Source organism: Bubalus kerabau, chromosome 20, assembly GCF_029407905.1.
Source record: "Bubalus kerabau isolate K-KA32 ecotype Philippines breed swamp buffalo chromosome 20, PCC_UOA_SB_1v2, whole genome shotgun sequence".
Taxonomy (NCBI): Eukaryota; Metazoa; Chordata; class Mammalia; order Artiodactyla; family Bovidae; genus Bubalus; species Bubalus kerabau.
The window spans coordinates 11,975,651-11,990,221 of NC_073643.1; the positions used below are offsets into that span (position 1 = coordinate 11,975,651).

General features: G+C 42.8%; 1 protein-coding gene across 1 annotated transcript in view; it reads left to right on the forward strand.

Annotated features, from left to right (window-relative positions):
- Positions 1-4,872: 4,872 nt before the first annotated feature.
- The window catches only part of LRRFIP2 (LRR binding FLII interacting protein 2), a 197,413-nt gene continuing 187,714 nt past the window's right edge, over positions 4,873-14,571 (forward strand). Inside the window, exon 1 of the mRNA XM_055558732.1 lies at positions 4,873-5,124. The gene's annotated coding sequence lies outside the window, so the exon portion shown is untranslated. The remainder of the gene's footprint in view (positions 5,125-14,571) is intronic.

A 14,571-nucleotide genomic window follows, 5' to 3' on the forward strand; every position in this document is an offset into this window, starting at 1 on the left:
TGACATTTGAAAAGTCACCTTTCCAGCATACCACAGACAAGAAACAACGAAGGATTCTTGGTGATGGTTTAGTCTTGGAGAAATAGACCGCTGCTGCTGCTGCTGCTAAGTCGCTTCAGTTGTGTCCGACTCTGTGCGACCCCATAGACGGCAGCCCACCAGGCTCCCCCGTCCCTGGGATTCTCCAGGCAAGAACACTGGAGTGGGTTGCCATTTCCTTCTCCAATGCATGAAAGTGAAAAGTGAAAGTAAATTCGCTCAGTCATGTCTGACTCTTCGCGACCCCATGGACTGCAGCCCACCAGGCTCCTCCGTCCATGGGATTTTCCAGGCAAGAGTACTGGAGTGGGGTCCCATTGCCTTCTCCAGGAGAAATAGGCATTACACCCCTAAACCAAACAGGAGGAATGGAATGACCTGAAGTACTGTGATTTTACTGCACAAGTAAGCTTTCTTACATCAGGCTTCGGCTTTCTCTTTAATGTTTGTATCCTTCAGATCCCTGGAGCTTCCCTCCCAGAGCTAGATGCAATTGGCCTCCCCTTTGCAAGAATTCATCTGTTACTAGTCTGTATTTCAAGGAGTAGAATCTGTTTCACAAATGTACAAGAATAGTAACATTATTTGCTTTTTTATAAGCCTAGATATAAAAATAATTTAATTCTATATTATACTAATATAATTAATACTATTAGTATACTAACAAGAACTAATAATAATTGTGTACTCTAAAATATAATTGCTATAGTCCATAAAAGGTTGTTTTCTCTTTACTTAGATTACCTCTTTGTTGCAAAAATAACATAAAAAGTAAGTGCTAAATAATACAGCTGTTGACCTAGGAAGCAACTATTGGTATTTCATAATACAGTGAGAACAGCATGGATTTTTTTTTAATACAGCCTAGGTTGGAGCTCTGGTTTAGTTCCTACCTAGCTTGTCCGGGAGTTGGTGATGGACAGGGAGGCCTGGCGTGCTGCAACTCATGGGGTCGCAGAGAGTTGGACACAACTGAGCGACTGAACTGAGCTGAGCTGAGCTTGTATTGTCATCGTCTTTGTTTAATAGCTAAGTCATGCTCAACTCTTTCCCAGTCCCAGGGACTATATAGCCTTCCAGGTTCCTCTGTCCATGGGATTTCCCAGGCAAGAATAGTGGAGTGAGTTGCCTCTTCCTTCCCTAGGGAATCTTCCCGACCCAGGGACTGAACCTATGTCTGCTGCATTGCAGGTGGGTTCTTTGCCACCAAGCCACCAGGGAAGCCCCTAGCTTGTGGTCATGCACATTTCTGAGCCTCAAAGATAATATTGATAATACTCACCTGGAAGAACTATTGAGCAAATTAAAGGAGATGTTTATATGAAAGCGTATAGTGTAGTGACTGGCACACAGAAGGCTCAACAATGTTTACAGTTTTGTCCCCCAAGAGTGGTCTTACCCTATTAAGAAGCTGCAGTCCAATTGTAACCTGTTGACCAAAACGATTCTATCCTCTTCTATGGTAAATATTTTTGGAATATATTTGTTCAGTATGTGAACAGTGAAAAGTTAATAAGTCAACCTAGTATATACTGATCTCCTCTCATTCTCCACTTGTCTGGACGCAGCTATAAACAGAACATGCCAAGGACTGGCCCATGCCCCTGTTGACTGACCACAGCCTCCTTCAAGAGCTATGGGTAAAATTCTTCATGCTTATATGGTCCCTATGACTAAAACACTCAAAGCATTTTTTTCTGGAGATTAAATCAGAGGTTTCATCTAACCCTAGTTAATAAATGTCAAGTCTCCAGTATGAAACCTCTGAATAGCCTTTTGAGGAAGGTGGCTGACAACCTTATCTTCCCTACAAATAAACTGAGGCATGGGGGCACAAATCAGAGGGCTTTGTACAGATTCTTCACTCTATTTACTTTCAGTTTATATGTGAAGACCAACCAGTGCTTCATGGAAATGCTCGGAGTGTCTGCAGGGATCCCCAGAGAGCCTGTTTATAATTTCTTGGAGAAAGCTCACCATCTCCTACCATGATTAGGAGTCTTATGGGACAGGATGGGGATGGGCTGATGTTGCTGCGGCAGGGGCTGCACTGATGAGTCGAGAGCCTGAATGGTGGTCCAGTGGTTTAAGACTTCACCTTCCAACACAGGAGGTGCAGAGAGCTAGAATCCCACATGCTTCACAGCCAAAAAACCAAAACATAAAACAGAAACAATATTGTGAAAGATTCAATAAAGGCTTTTTAAAAAATGGTCCATATCAAGAAAAAAAAAATCTTAAAAAAAAAACCAGTCTGAGCTAATCACGTTGCACAGCCCGTAAGCCAGAGCACCAAAGGCTGTGGCACCTGCCTGGAGAACACAAAATCCTGCTTTGAGCTGAGTTTCTATAGCTACAGCCAGCCTCTTCCTACAGTCTCTTCTGCAATCAGAAGAAAAAGAGCTCCAGAGGGGCTAAGAAGAGGGCCTTTATGCATCAGGAGGGGGAGACTACTCTGAGAAGGCGAAGTCCAACTTGCCAGCTTGGGACAGTATCGGCAGCTATGACAGCGAGAAGCAGAAAGGTTTCCAGCTTGCAGAGTAACCCTCTCCACCTCAAATGTGAACTTCCAGTGGGCCCTGGGGGACCACTACCCTTATTCCTGGTTTTCTCAGACTAGAAACCCTCTGCCTCTGTCTTCTCATCATGCAGCCACACCAATACTTAACATTTATTATGATGCTATACATTCAGTCTCTTAACACTCCTGGAGCCTTCATAGGCTTTGCACTGTGACCACATAGCTAAGCTGGGACTACATCTCCCAGAATTCCCTTTCCTGAGGGGTTCCAGGTCAGTGCAGGTCACAAGAGAAATTCTGCAAGAGACATGAAATATGGAAGTGAGGCAGTCACCATATTTTTTATGCTCCAAAGGTCAGTACGAGGCACTAGACACTATGGCAGCTGTCATATGTGATCATTGTCACTTCCTCCAACTCTTGCTCTGTTTCTTCCTGCAGCTTCTCCAGAGGCATCTATGGCTCTTGGTGAAGGGAACCAGCTTCTCCTGCATGTCAGCCATGGCACTGAGTTTGTGGGTGGGGAGAGACAGACATGCCTTCCAGTCTATTCTCATGGCTTCCAGTTTGTCTTTGTTCTCAACCACACCCAGTTCTCCCATCTTACTGCCGACCTGCTTAACAAAAGCTATTTTAAGCTCAACGTTAGAAGACAAGACCACAGCCTGGCATAGATTCCTCTGTCGTTTTCTACAGTTGCATATTCCAGTCTTTATAATAACTTTGTCTTCTATGTAACTTAAAGTAGTTCTGCTTCTCTGACTGAACCTTGAGTGATACACATGGATTGTCTGTCTCACTTAATACTCCCTAAAAGGCTAGGAGATAGGAACTATTGTTATTTCTGTTTCATAGGTGAAGAACTTGAGGAACAAAGAGAAGAGAAAGAGGCTCAGGTATAGTTAGTCTGGCCTTGTCCTGATCTACAGAGAACTACTTCTTAAAGTAACGGAGCTTATGCTCCCATATTGGTCACTTCCCTAGCTCTTCAGGCCAGGTGTCTTCCCTCAGCCCAGGACCGCTTTCCAGGTGTGAAACATTAGCAGCCAATGTTCGGGGCAACTGGGAAGATGGTCCAGCCCCTCAGGGGATATTGGAGCAGCAACACAGTCCCTTTGCAATCACTTGGCCTCATTATTGTTCACCAAAACTCTGTAACCAGCAGTGTTGGCAAACCTTATTCCAGCATCTTCAGACATCTGAAAGGCCCTTTCGGAACAGTTCTACACAGAACTAGCCTCCAAAACCCCATTTCCGAAATGCATTCCAAAACAGAGACAACATCAGCAATGTAGAGTATAAATTATTGCTATCAGATCAGTCTTCAGTATGCTAGAGGATCACCCTAGGACTTGTCACTGAGAACTGGGAGTTAAGGAAAGGGAATCCAAGGGAAAATGGGGGCAGGAGGCCAGACCCTGGGAATTCTAAAATGAGTCAAACCATTATCAGAAAAATCATGTCTTCTGGATTCAGACAAATCTGATTACATTCCAAGGCTTGGAAAGTTTCTGATGCTTTCAGACACATAGTCTCCCCATTGGTTAATATGCAAGAATAATATGTTTCTTGAATATCTGTCAGAGGATAAAATGTTTCAAAAGGCCCATAATGCAGTGCCCATTGTGCACACAGCTCAACACATGGTATTTCATTGTAAAGACACGTATTTATGCTCCCCACTCCCACTGGCTGAACTTTTGCATTCCCCAACTCCGAACAGCTGGATTGGATTTATCCTCTGAGGAACCCAAATGAAAACCACAATACTAACCAAAAAAGCTATGGTCTAGAGCACAGTTAAGAAAAGTAGAGTTGCATTTTTTATTGAGCAGTTTTCTCTGTCTGAAACGTAATATTACAAGACACCAGACACTGGAGAACAGGAGAAGAAGACAACCCACATCCTTTGAGCTATTCTGTAGATACTGAAACCCCCACCAGATGGAAGAAGTTAACTACATGAGGATCAAACTGTAGGCGTGTAGTAAGCTGCCACAATCCTGAGAACTGGCCCCAAACAAACGGGAACAAACCGACCCCAGAACTGAAGACTAACTGTTCTTAAAACAAGCAAGACGACACTGATCAGACCACCAACGGCCAGTACCAAGATGACTGTCGGAGCTGACTGTGCTGTTTCTGCATGGAGCCCCCTCCCTTCACCTTCTCTACCCCCCAGCTGGTTGCTAGCCTCCAAAATAAAGCTTTCCTTTCCAACAAACTTGCCTCTGTATTGGCTTTTAAGTGGCAAACACCTGAACCCACTTTAGGTGAGTTTTTGGCGCCAGCGTGAGGCTGTGCTCTCGCGATACCTGGCTCCTGGGCTTTCCCCAAAGCGGAGCTGCCGCCATGATGACTTGCCGGGAAGCCTTCAAGGAGTCACTGCTCCCAGGCAGGTGGTTTGGGACAATGTTCCCAGCTGCTGCTGAGACCATTTTTGGGGGGAGAGTCTCCCTGTCTCTCCCCTGCTCAGCACTGGCTGCAGCGTACGCGTCTCCTTGGTGGAATGGAATCATGCATCTGGACAAGCTGACGAGCCCCGTGACCCAGTACATTTGTCGGTGAGCAGACGGCTAACTTCTCTTTCGAGCACGAAGTGCTATTTGGGCATCTTTGCCAATGGTTCTGACATGAGTCTGATGTTGAGGACCATTTGCGAGCACTGTTATTCTGCTGTTTTGCCAGTTGGTTCTGACGAGTGTCTGTCGTTATGATCCTTTTGTGTTGGGAAGTGTTTTGGGATTCAGTACCAGTTGGGAGGATTCGTGGCAGTTGTGTCTTCTGGTGTGTTATATGTATTCCATTTGTGTGATCGGTACTCTTGTTGCCTTTTGCAAAATGGGAAATTCAGGCTCAATTCATTACAAAAAATTTTAGCCAGGAACCTATGACTCAGAAAAAGATGATTTTTTTAAACACTGTGTGGCCAACAGTATTCTTCAGACTCCAGAGAAAATTGGTTATGTTGTATCACTGCTGGCTTTAAGTTTCCTGCTTGAACACATGTAGCATGTTTGGGTGAAAACGCGGTATAAGCAATAAAGTGTAGAGCCTGTAAAATGTTTCCCTGTCAGCATAGTCTCTATGCTTGTTACATCGATTAGTTTTTCCCCCCGATGTGAAAGACTACATAAAATACATAAGCAAAAATGTAGGCCCAGCCTTGAGGGACATGAATGGACTCAGAGAAGGCAGGAATCAGCTCAGCTTTTACAGAAGTGTATATATATATTTATTTATTTTTGGTTGCATTGGGTCTTTGTTCCGCACACGGGCTTTCTCTGGTTGCAGCAAGTAGGGGCTACTCTTCGCTGTAGCTTCTCCTGTGGGCACGGGAAGTTGCCCCACAGTATGTGGGATCCTCCCGGACCAGGAGTTGAACCTGTGTCCCCTGCATTGGCAGACAGAATCTTAACTGCTGGGCTGCCAGGGAAGTCCCAGCTCAGCTTTATACCATGAGTTTTGAACAGTTTTGAGTAAACCAGGACAGGTGCTAAGCTGTTGTCCTTTCCATCGCCTTCTATAATTGCCAGTGGGCAACCCACTACTCCTTGTCATCTAGTGTGAGGTAATCCCAGGAGTTCTCCAGCTCCCATCCAAACAGTCCACACGGACAACAACCATCTGGTGACTAGGGTCCCTCGTAAGTCTTGTTCACCCCCATCCCCAGCATGGACCAGGAGGATGATACTGGGCCCTATGAAGGCATGAATAGACAATATGAGACACATTCCCCCACATCTTCTGTCTTGCCTACGGTTGGCCCTTTTGAATTTTCTATTTATCCAACAAGGCTCCAAGAAGCATCAGATGTCATTAAAGGCTACACAAGTCTACCACCCAGCAGGAACTTAGCCAAAGTGCCAGTTCTATTCTGCCTACAGAGTTGTTTGGGAGAAAAGCAATGGGATGTAATAATTTACATTTGTATTTTTCTTTTTATCGGTTTAGAATTTGGTGTTCCCTTCCATTTCTCCTCCCTCTCTTTTCCTCCCAGCTCCAATTAGAAAATTCCATTGTACAGAATTTCACTCCACGGGAACCTATATCAAATTTAGGAAGCCACTGGTTTATAAAGAACCCTCATTTCAAGAGAGTAGGACAGAGCGTGCCATGTAATCAAAGGCAATTAGAGACATTTGCGCAACCGTGACTATGCAGCCTTTGCATATACAATTATGAAGGACTGTTCAGACAGTGTACCCACTGTGGCTCTGGATGGTTTCCAGAGGCACTTAAGGCGTAAGAAGGACTTATTTGGGGCTTGCAAACATGAGTTTTGTTTGTGTTTTTATGCATGTTTGACAAATACAGTGCAGGTTCTGCTTTCAGAACATTTGGCCCTAAATGAAAAGAAATGTCAGCAAATCCACCAAGAAGTACACCAAACCCAAAGCTTCTTCTGTTGGATCCAGAAAGAGGCTGAGGTAGACGCTGTTTGCGTTCCAGCTAAAGGCAACATCTGGATGCAATTGCCAAGCGTTCTGGCTGCTTTGGCCACATCCAGCAGAGATGCAGAAAGCTCTACCAAGAGCTCAGTGCGTTCACTGTGATGTTGCCCAGTGCTCTAGGCACACCCGGACTCAGTCAGGAGGTGAAACGGCCACGTGAGCAGCGTGAGCTCACCCTAGGTCTCTCAGTGGTCTCGGACCCTCGCCGCCTACCCCAGGACATGCACAGTACCACCCACATGTGTACTGGATTTCTTGGATGGGAGGAAGAAGAACACGTTTCTATCATCTTTATTTAGTAAATAAAAAACAAGCCAAGACTTTACAGTCCATCTACTAGGCTGAAGGACTACCCTGCTTGCTCTGTGACTAAGCAAGTTATATAACTCTGGCTTCGCTCTCTTTATTGGTAAAACAATAAAGCTTATTGTTGCCTCATGAAGCTTAAGATGGAGATTAATCTGCCTCATGGAGATTTAAGATGACAGATGCAAAAAGGCCATCCCAAGTAACCTCTGAAGGAATGTAAGCCGAAATAATTTTCTGACGTATTCTCTCTGTCCTCTGACTTCTACGCAGAAGAGTCTCCTCTGTTACAAAACTGAAAACTTGATCTGTGATTCACCCTCACAGTTCACCATGTCTCCATTCCTTTAAATAACAAGTTCTTTGAAGAGGAATGTGTGGCCCTGCCCTCACTCCCATTCACATTCACCAGCTGCTCCCTCCCCCACAATAAGTGATCACCAACTCTTGGCAACCCCATGGACTACAGCACATTAGCCTCGTAACATCCCCATAAGGGAGATTCTCTTAAGAGTCCCATTTTAGAGAGGAGAAAACTGAATCATAAGACAGTTGAATTAGCTTCTCTAAGATTAAGGAAGTTTTGTTAAGGGAGATTTAAAATAAGGGAGACTTGTTAAGGGAGTATTAAAAGACTTAGACACTGGAAGGTTTTTATAGCACTTTTTTTTAATATTTGTGCTTATTAGGAGCTTTCTTTTTTTTTTTTTTTTTATTTATTTGGCTGTACTGGGTCTCAGTTGAGGCGTGCGGAACCTTTAGTTGCAGCATTCGAACTCTTAATTGCAGCATAGTCCGATACGACTGAAGCGACTTAGCAGCAGTAGCAGCGTGAGACATTGTTCCCTGACCCAGGATCAAACCAAGTCCCCTTGCACTGGGAGCACAGAGTCTTAGCCACTGGACCACCAGGGCAGTCCCATTACAGCACTATTGTTAATAAGGGAATTGTTTGCATAATAACATTGTGGTGGTGGTTTAGTCGCTAAGTCGTGTCCATCTCTTACAACCCCATGGACTGTAGTCCGCCAGGCTCCTCTGTCCATGAGATTTTCCAGGCAAGAATACTGGGGTGGGTTGCCATTTCCTTCTCCAGGGGATCTTCCCAACCCAGGAATCGAACCCAGGTCTCCTGCTTTGCAGACAGGTTCTTTCCCAACTGAGCTTCAAGGGAAGCCCCAATAATGTTGTAGACAAATCTAAATGTCCAAAAGTAAGGAATGACTTAAGTTACAAGATATCCATACGACATTAAACATGATCTTGTGGGTATGTGGTTTGCAAATGAAAACCTGTTTGTTGTGTATTATTCAGGGAAAAATCAGGGCATAAAATAAATTAAGGCACAATCCCATATTTTAGTAACTATAAATATGCATTTTTGAATTATGAAAGAATATGCACACAGGTCTTAACAAAGATGTGCAGATGGTAAGGCTGTGTATGCTTTTCATTTCTCCTTCATTTATATAAATCTTCTAATAAGATAGTTTTCATAAGATAAAAGTTAGTTTTAATAAGGAAAAATGGAGGATTATCTGAGCATCGAGGTCAGGTCTATGGAGGGTGCTTAATTCTGTGTACATCAACTGCAAGGCCCCCAAGGCTAGAGGAATTAGGGTGATCCAGCATTTCCCAAAAGTGTGTGGCTTAAATTTTTTTTAAAAAAAAAGGAGATTCATGGTCAAATAAATCAGAAAATTCTGTCTACTCCTGTCAAAGATTCACAATGCATAAATTCTGTTAACAAAGAAAAGGATGAAAAACCTGTTTTACTTAGTGTAACCCAGCCTTTTCCAGTCTTGAAAGAAAGTGAAAATCGCTCAGTTGTGTCCAACTCTGTGCAACCCCATGGACTGTAGCCCGCTAGGCTCCTCTGTCCATGGGATTTCCCAGGCAAGGATACTGGAGTGGGTTGCCATTTCCTTCTCCAGGGCACTTCCCAACCCAAGGATCAAACTCAGGTCTCCCGCATTGCAAGCAGACTCTTAACCACCTGAGCTACCAGCCTCACTTTATCACAAAGCTTCTTTACACATGATTCTCATTTATGGATGAGGAAACGTTCATACACCTTGCAGGTGGCGCTGTTATTTCTCCCTCGACCCAACTCTCCCTTTTTAAAAATGGGTTTTTTTAATGTATTTATTTATTTGGCTGTGCCAGGTCTTAGTTGCGGCATGTGGAATCTAGTTCCCTGACCAGGGATCAAACCCAGGTGCCCTGCTTTGGGAGCTGGGGTCTTAGCCGCTGGACCACCAAGGAAGTCTCTACTCTACTTCCTTTACAGGTGTTATTACCAAGAGAATCCCCCGAAACAACCTCCTGCTTTCAAATCACCACCTCAAGAGTCAGTCCCAGACAATGACATTTGAAAGGATTAAATAAAAAAGAAGAAAAGACAGGTATGGCAAGTTAGGAGAATTAAGAATCATGCTTGTTTGCTATTCCTATGTGCTGTAAAAATCAAAATTTTAAAAATAATTTTTTAGCAAGATAGCAAACTTAAAATGCTATGAGAAGAAATGAACATAGACTGATTACATAAGTAGATTAAGACTGTTATCCCAGTTTTCCTATGACCAAGGCTTCCGGTGACTACTGGGATTCAATCTGTTTTCTGTATTTCTGTCTTATTGGTGGCTTTCAGCACCTTTTGAAGACCCTTCCTATATTTTATTTTTTCCACGTTGTGAGACTCACCAATGCAAGGGAACTTGCTTTCCTGGCCTTCCTTGCAGTTAGGACACGGAAGTAAAACGGCCCCACAGATTTCCCTTTAGAAAGCAAGACACGGAAGGATGGAGCACAGAGTCCCTTTCACTGGAAAGAAGGGGGAGTTTGGGAGGGAAGTATCGGTCTTGCAGAATCTGTAATGTCAGCCAGCGGATTTCACGGCAGTTTCTCAGGTCACTGTCCATTTTTTTTTTTTTTAGGCTAAAGTCAATTATTATTTTTTAATTTTATTGGAGTATAGGTGATTTACAATGTGTTAATTTCTGCCGTACAGCAAACTCACTCAATTAAACATATATATATTCCTTTTCATATTCTCTTCCATTCTGGTTTATTACAAGATATTGAATATAGTTCCCAGTGCTATGCAATGGGATCTTCTTTTTTATCTCTCCTGTATACATACCACTCTGCATCTGGTGACTCTAAGCTCTCAGTCCTTCCCTCCCCCTCCCCTTAGGCAACCACAAGTCTTTGGGTCTGTTTCTGTTCCACAGATATGTTCATTTGTGTGATATTTTAGATTCCATGTATAAGCGGCATCGTATGGTGTCTTTCTCTTTCTAACGTACTGCACTTAGTGTGATAATCTGTAGTTGCATCCCTGTTGCTGCAAGTGGCATTATTTTGTTCTTTTTTATGGTTGAGTAGCTTTCCGTTGTATATATGCGCCACATCTTCTTTATCCATTCCTCTGTTGATGGACATTTAGATTGTTTCCTTACCTTGGCTTTTGTAAATAGTGCTGCTATGAACATAGGGGTGCATGGGTCTTTTCAAATTATAGTTTTATTTGGATCTCTGCCCAGGAGTGGGCTTGCTGGATCACATTGCAATTCTAGTTTTAGTTTTTTGAGGAATCTTCTTACTGTTTTCCATAACGGCTGCATTAGTTTACATTCCTACCAACAGCCAGGTCACTGTCCTTGATGAGAAGTGTGGGATGAATGTTTAGTCATGGGCCTGTACCTCTGAGGAGCCCTGGTGAATATAATTTTTATTTTCCTCCTAACTTCAGAGCCTCCACGCCTGATTCTCTGAGTATTCATTAACTACCTTTTCTATTTAAACTACTAGAATGGGTGAACAATGCATGGTTCCAGAACCAGATGTTCAGATATAATTTAAGACTTTAAAACAAAAATCTCAACTGTTCTACATTTGACCTAAAACTTATGCTACCCGTGCTCATAGGTTGAATGAAGGATGCTAGAGAATAGGCAGTTATTTTTTTTTTCCTGGTATTCCAAATATTAATTAGATGCTTGCTCACTTTGCTTCATCCAGTTTGTATTCAACTTTATGTTCAGCTGGTGAAGTTCATTTTGACTAGCAAGTCTAGATTGTCTAAGTGGCTAATTTCATGCTATACTGAAAGTAATGAGTGGCCTTAAGCACTTGCCTTTCTTGGATTCTGTAACGTATTATCTCCTACTTTTCCTCCTACATAATTGGTTCCTTTTCTGCTTCTTTATGGGCTTCCCTGGTGGTTCAGTGGTAAAGGATCTGCCTGCGAATACAGGAGACTCAGGTTCGATTCTAGGGTCAGAAAGATCCCCTGGAGAAGGAAATGGAAACCCACTTCAGTATTCTTGCCTGGACAATCCCATGGGCAGAGGAGCCTGGTGGGCTACACTCCATGGGGTCAGTAAAGACTTGGACATAACTAAGCGACTAAACAGCAGTAGCAGCTGCTTCATTATGACTCTGCCCCTACCCCGAATCGATGTATTCCTACCCAGGAACCCTGGCATTGCTCAGGACTGGGTCTTGTCTTCTCTCTCTTTATCCTCATTTGATGAACTCTAGAGTCCTATAGTTTTAAATAAGACCCATATATAAGGGCTTCCCTGGTGGCTCAATGGTAAATAATCCACCTCTAATGCAGGAGATGTGGGTTTGATCCCCGGGTTGGGAAGATCCTCTGGAGGAGGGCATAGCAACCCACTCCAGTATTCTTGCCTGGAGAATCCATGGACAGAAGAGCCTGGTGGGCTACAGTCCAAAGGGTTCCATAGAGTTGGATGCGACTGAAGCAACTTAGCACACATATAAAGGTGACAACTATCTTTATATCTCCAGTGAATTTTAAATTTAATATACCACCAGAGAATTATGTAGAAGATAGCTCAGACTTCACATATCCACAGTGGAATATCCAAATGAGATGTCATCCACATGGTTGCTCACACCCAACACTAGGCACCTTTCATTCTCTTCCCCGCCCGCCCCCCCCCCCCCACTTCCTACATGATACAGGGAAACAGCAAACATTGAATGACATGCTGTAAGATGCAAAAGAAATTTCCATAACAAATCTAATTTATGCTCTCACTGAAATACAAGAACACATCAACTCTATTTGTCAGATGTAAAATAAACTAGAAAAGTAATAGACTAAAGTATGGACTCAAGATAGCAACTCACTGGAAAAAATGAAGTCATTGGGAAATTGTGGCAAGGAATTAAAAACAGAAATCAGAATTGAGTCTTGGTTTGATGCAAACACACACACAAAAACAGAATCAAAACTAAAGATATGTAGCAAAAGGATTCAATAGTGACAATAGTCCAGATATATAATCCCAAATTAGAGTATCAGAGATCAAGTGAGGGGGGAAATATAATCAATCTTAATCCCAAGAATGACATAAAAAGGACCTTTTAGTCATTGAATTTAAAAATTGGGAAAAGGGATGAATATTTCTAAAAAGTTGAACAAAAAGAGCTAAACTGAAGGCTTGACATTCACTTAACAAGTGACTGCGAAAATAAAAGGAAAAAAAATACATAGGGGGGGTAAACAGAAAAGAAGTTGTCGAAAGGCTCAATGTTTCTATTAGAAAACAAATGACCAGAGGCAGATTCCCTGTCAAAAGGGAGAATTCTCACACGCGGTCAGAAAGTAAACCCAACTGTATCCTGCATATACAGACTCCTAACCCAAAATGGTACAGGGAAGTTAAACTGTGGACCAGAAACAAATATTTAATAAAGAAAAAAGCCATGATGATAATACAAATATCAAATTAAACAGAATTAAAGGCATGAAAAGACTCCTTTTATAAGGGTACAATCTGTAATGAAAATTTTTTAAATTGTGAAGCCTTATTTGTTTATAGCCTCAAGATTTACAAAACAAAACTTCTCTTGATGGTGGTGTGGCAATCAGGGTGCTGGACCAGCAACCCACATAAGTGCCACCTTCCTCAGGACTTTTCCTCTTTATCTAATTGCATCCTGCAACCCCAAGAAAACCCTGGAGGAAGGGAGTACCACCAATAGTCTGTTAGCCCCAAAAAGGAAATCCCTCCGACACTCGAATAGCAGTAGATAATGCATACTAGAAACTGTCACAAGCTCCATTTATTTTTTTACAAGTTGGGGGAGGGCCTTCCCTGGTGGTTCAGTGGCTAAGACTTTGCCTTCCAATTCAGGGGAGCGATCCCTGGTGGGTTCAATCCCTGGTCAGGGAGCTAAGAGCTCAGTGCCTCAGGCCCAAAAGACCAGAATGTAAAGAACAGAAGCAATATCGTAACAAATTCAATAATTCAATAAAGGCTTTAAAACTAAAAAGAAGAAGAAAGAAAGACAAAGACCATGGAGGGAATTCTCTGGTGGGCCAGTGGCTGCGACTCTGTATTGTCACAGGTTCAGTCTCTGATCAAGGAATTAAGATTCTGCAAGTTGTGCTGTGTGGCAAAAAAAAAAAAAAGACTGGAGATTAAAAAGTAAAAAAGATTCCATTTCCCCTGCAAGGGACCCAGAATAAACTGAGCTAGGAATTATTCACTTCTGCCTCCAAAGGGAATTCAGGCAGAAACGGCATGGATTTTGAGCAGGACCAAGGGCATCAAGTCCCACCCCTGGTGGATGGTAAAGACCAAATTAGATACCCCCTTAATCCAAAAGCAAAATGAAAAAAGGTTAGCAGTTTTAAAAATTGGCATAAGTGAATGCTTACTAAAAACAAAATCCCATAATGTCCCCTGAAAAGGAAAAAGAAAGAAAAGCATGTGTATCCATGTATGTGTGTGTGTATTTATCCTGAAAAAAAAAAAAAAGGTCCCAACCTCATTCTGCCAACTCTAAAGCATATCATCTTAGTAGTCTCTAGATTCTGTAGATGGAACTAAGTTAAAAAGGCAGCCCCGGGCACTGAAACTAAGCTGTCCAGCTGATGAGCAAAAGGCAGCAAGTCAAATTATTTAAACACCATCATGCGATACCTCTGATTTTCCTCTGGAGTGGGTGCTTCTTGAGAGCAAGACCCAGGAATGGAAATGGGAGATGAGAGAGACAACAAATGAATTCGTAAGAGAGAGACTGTGTAGGGAATTAGGGCCACCATGTGCTATAAAATAAGTAGGTATGATCAGTCCAAGTCTCCATACTGAGGAGGACAGAAAATGCTTCATGGAAAGGCAGGATAATGTCTCTCTTCATCCTTATGACACTCAGGTACACACACATTGTCCTTATTTTACAAGGGAGCAAGACACTACAGTACCGCCC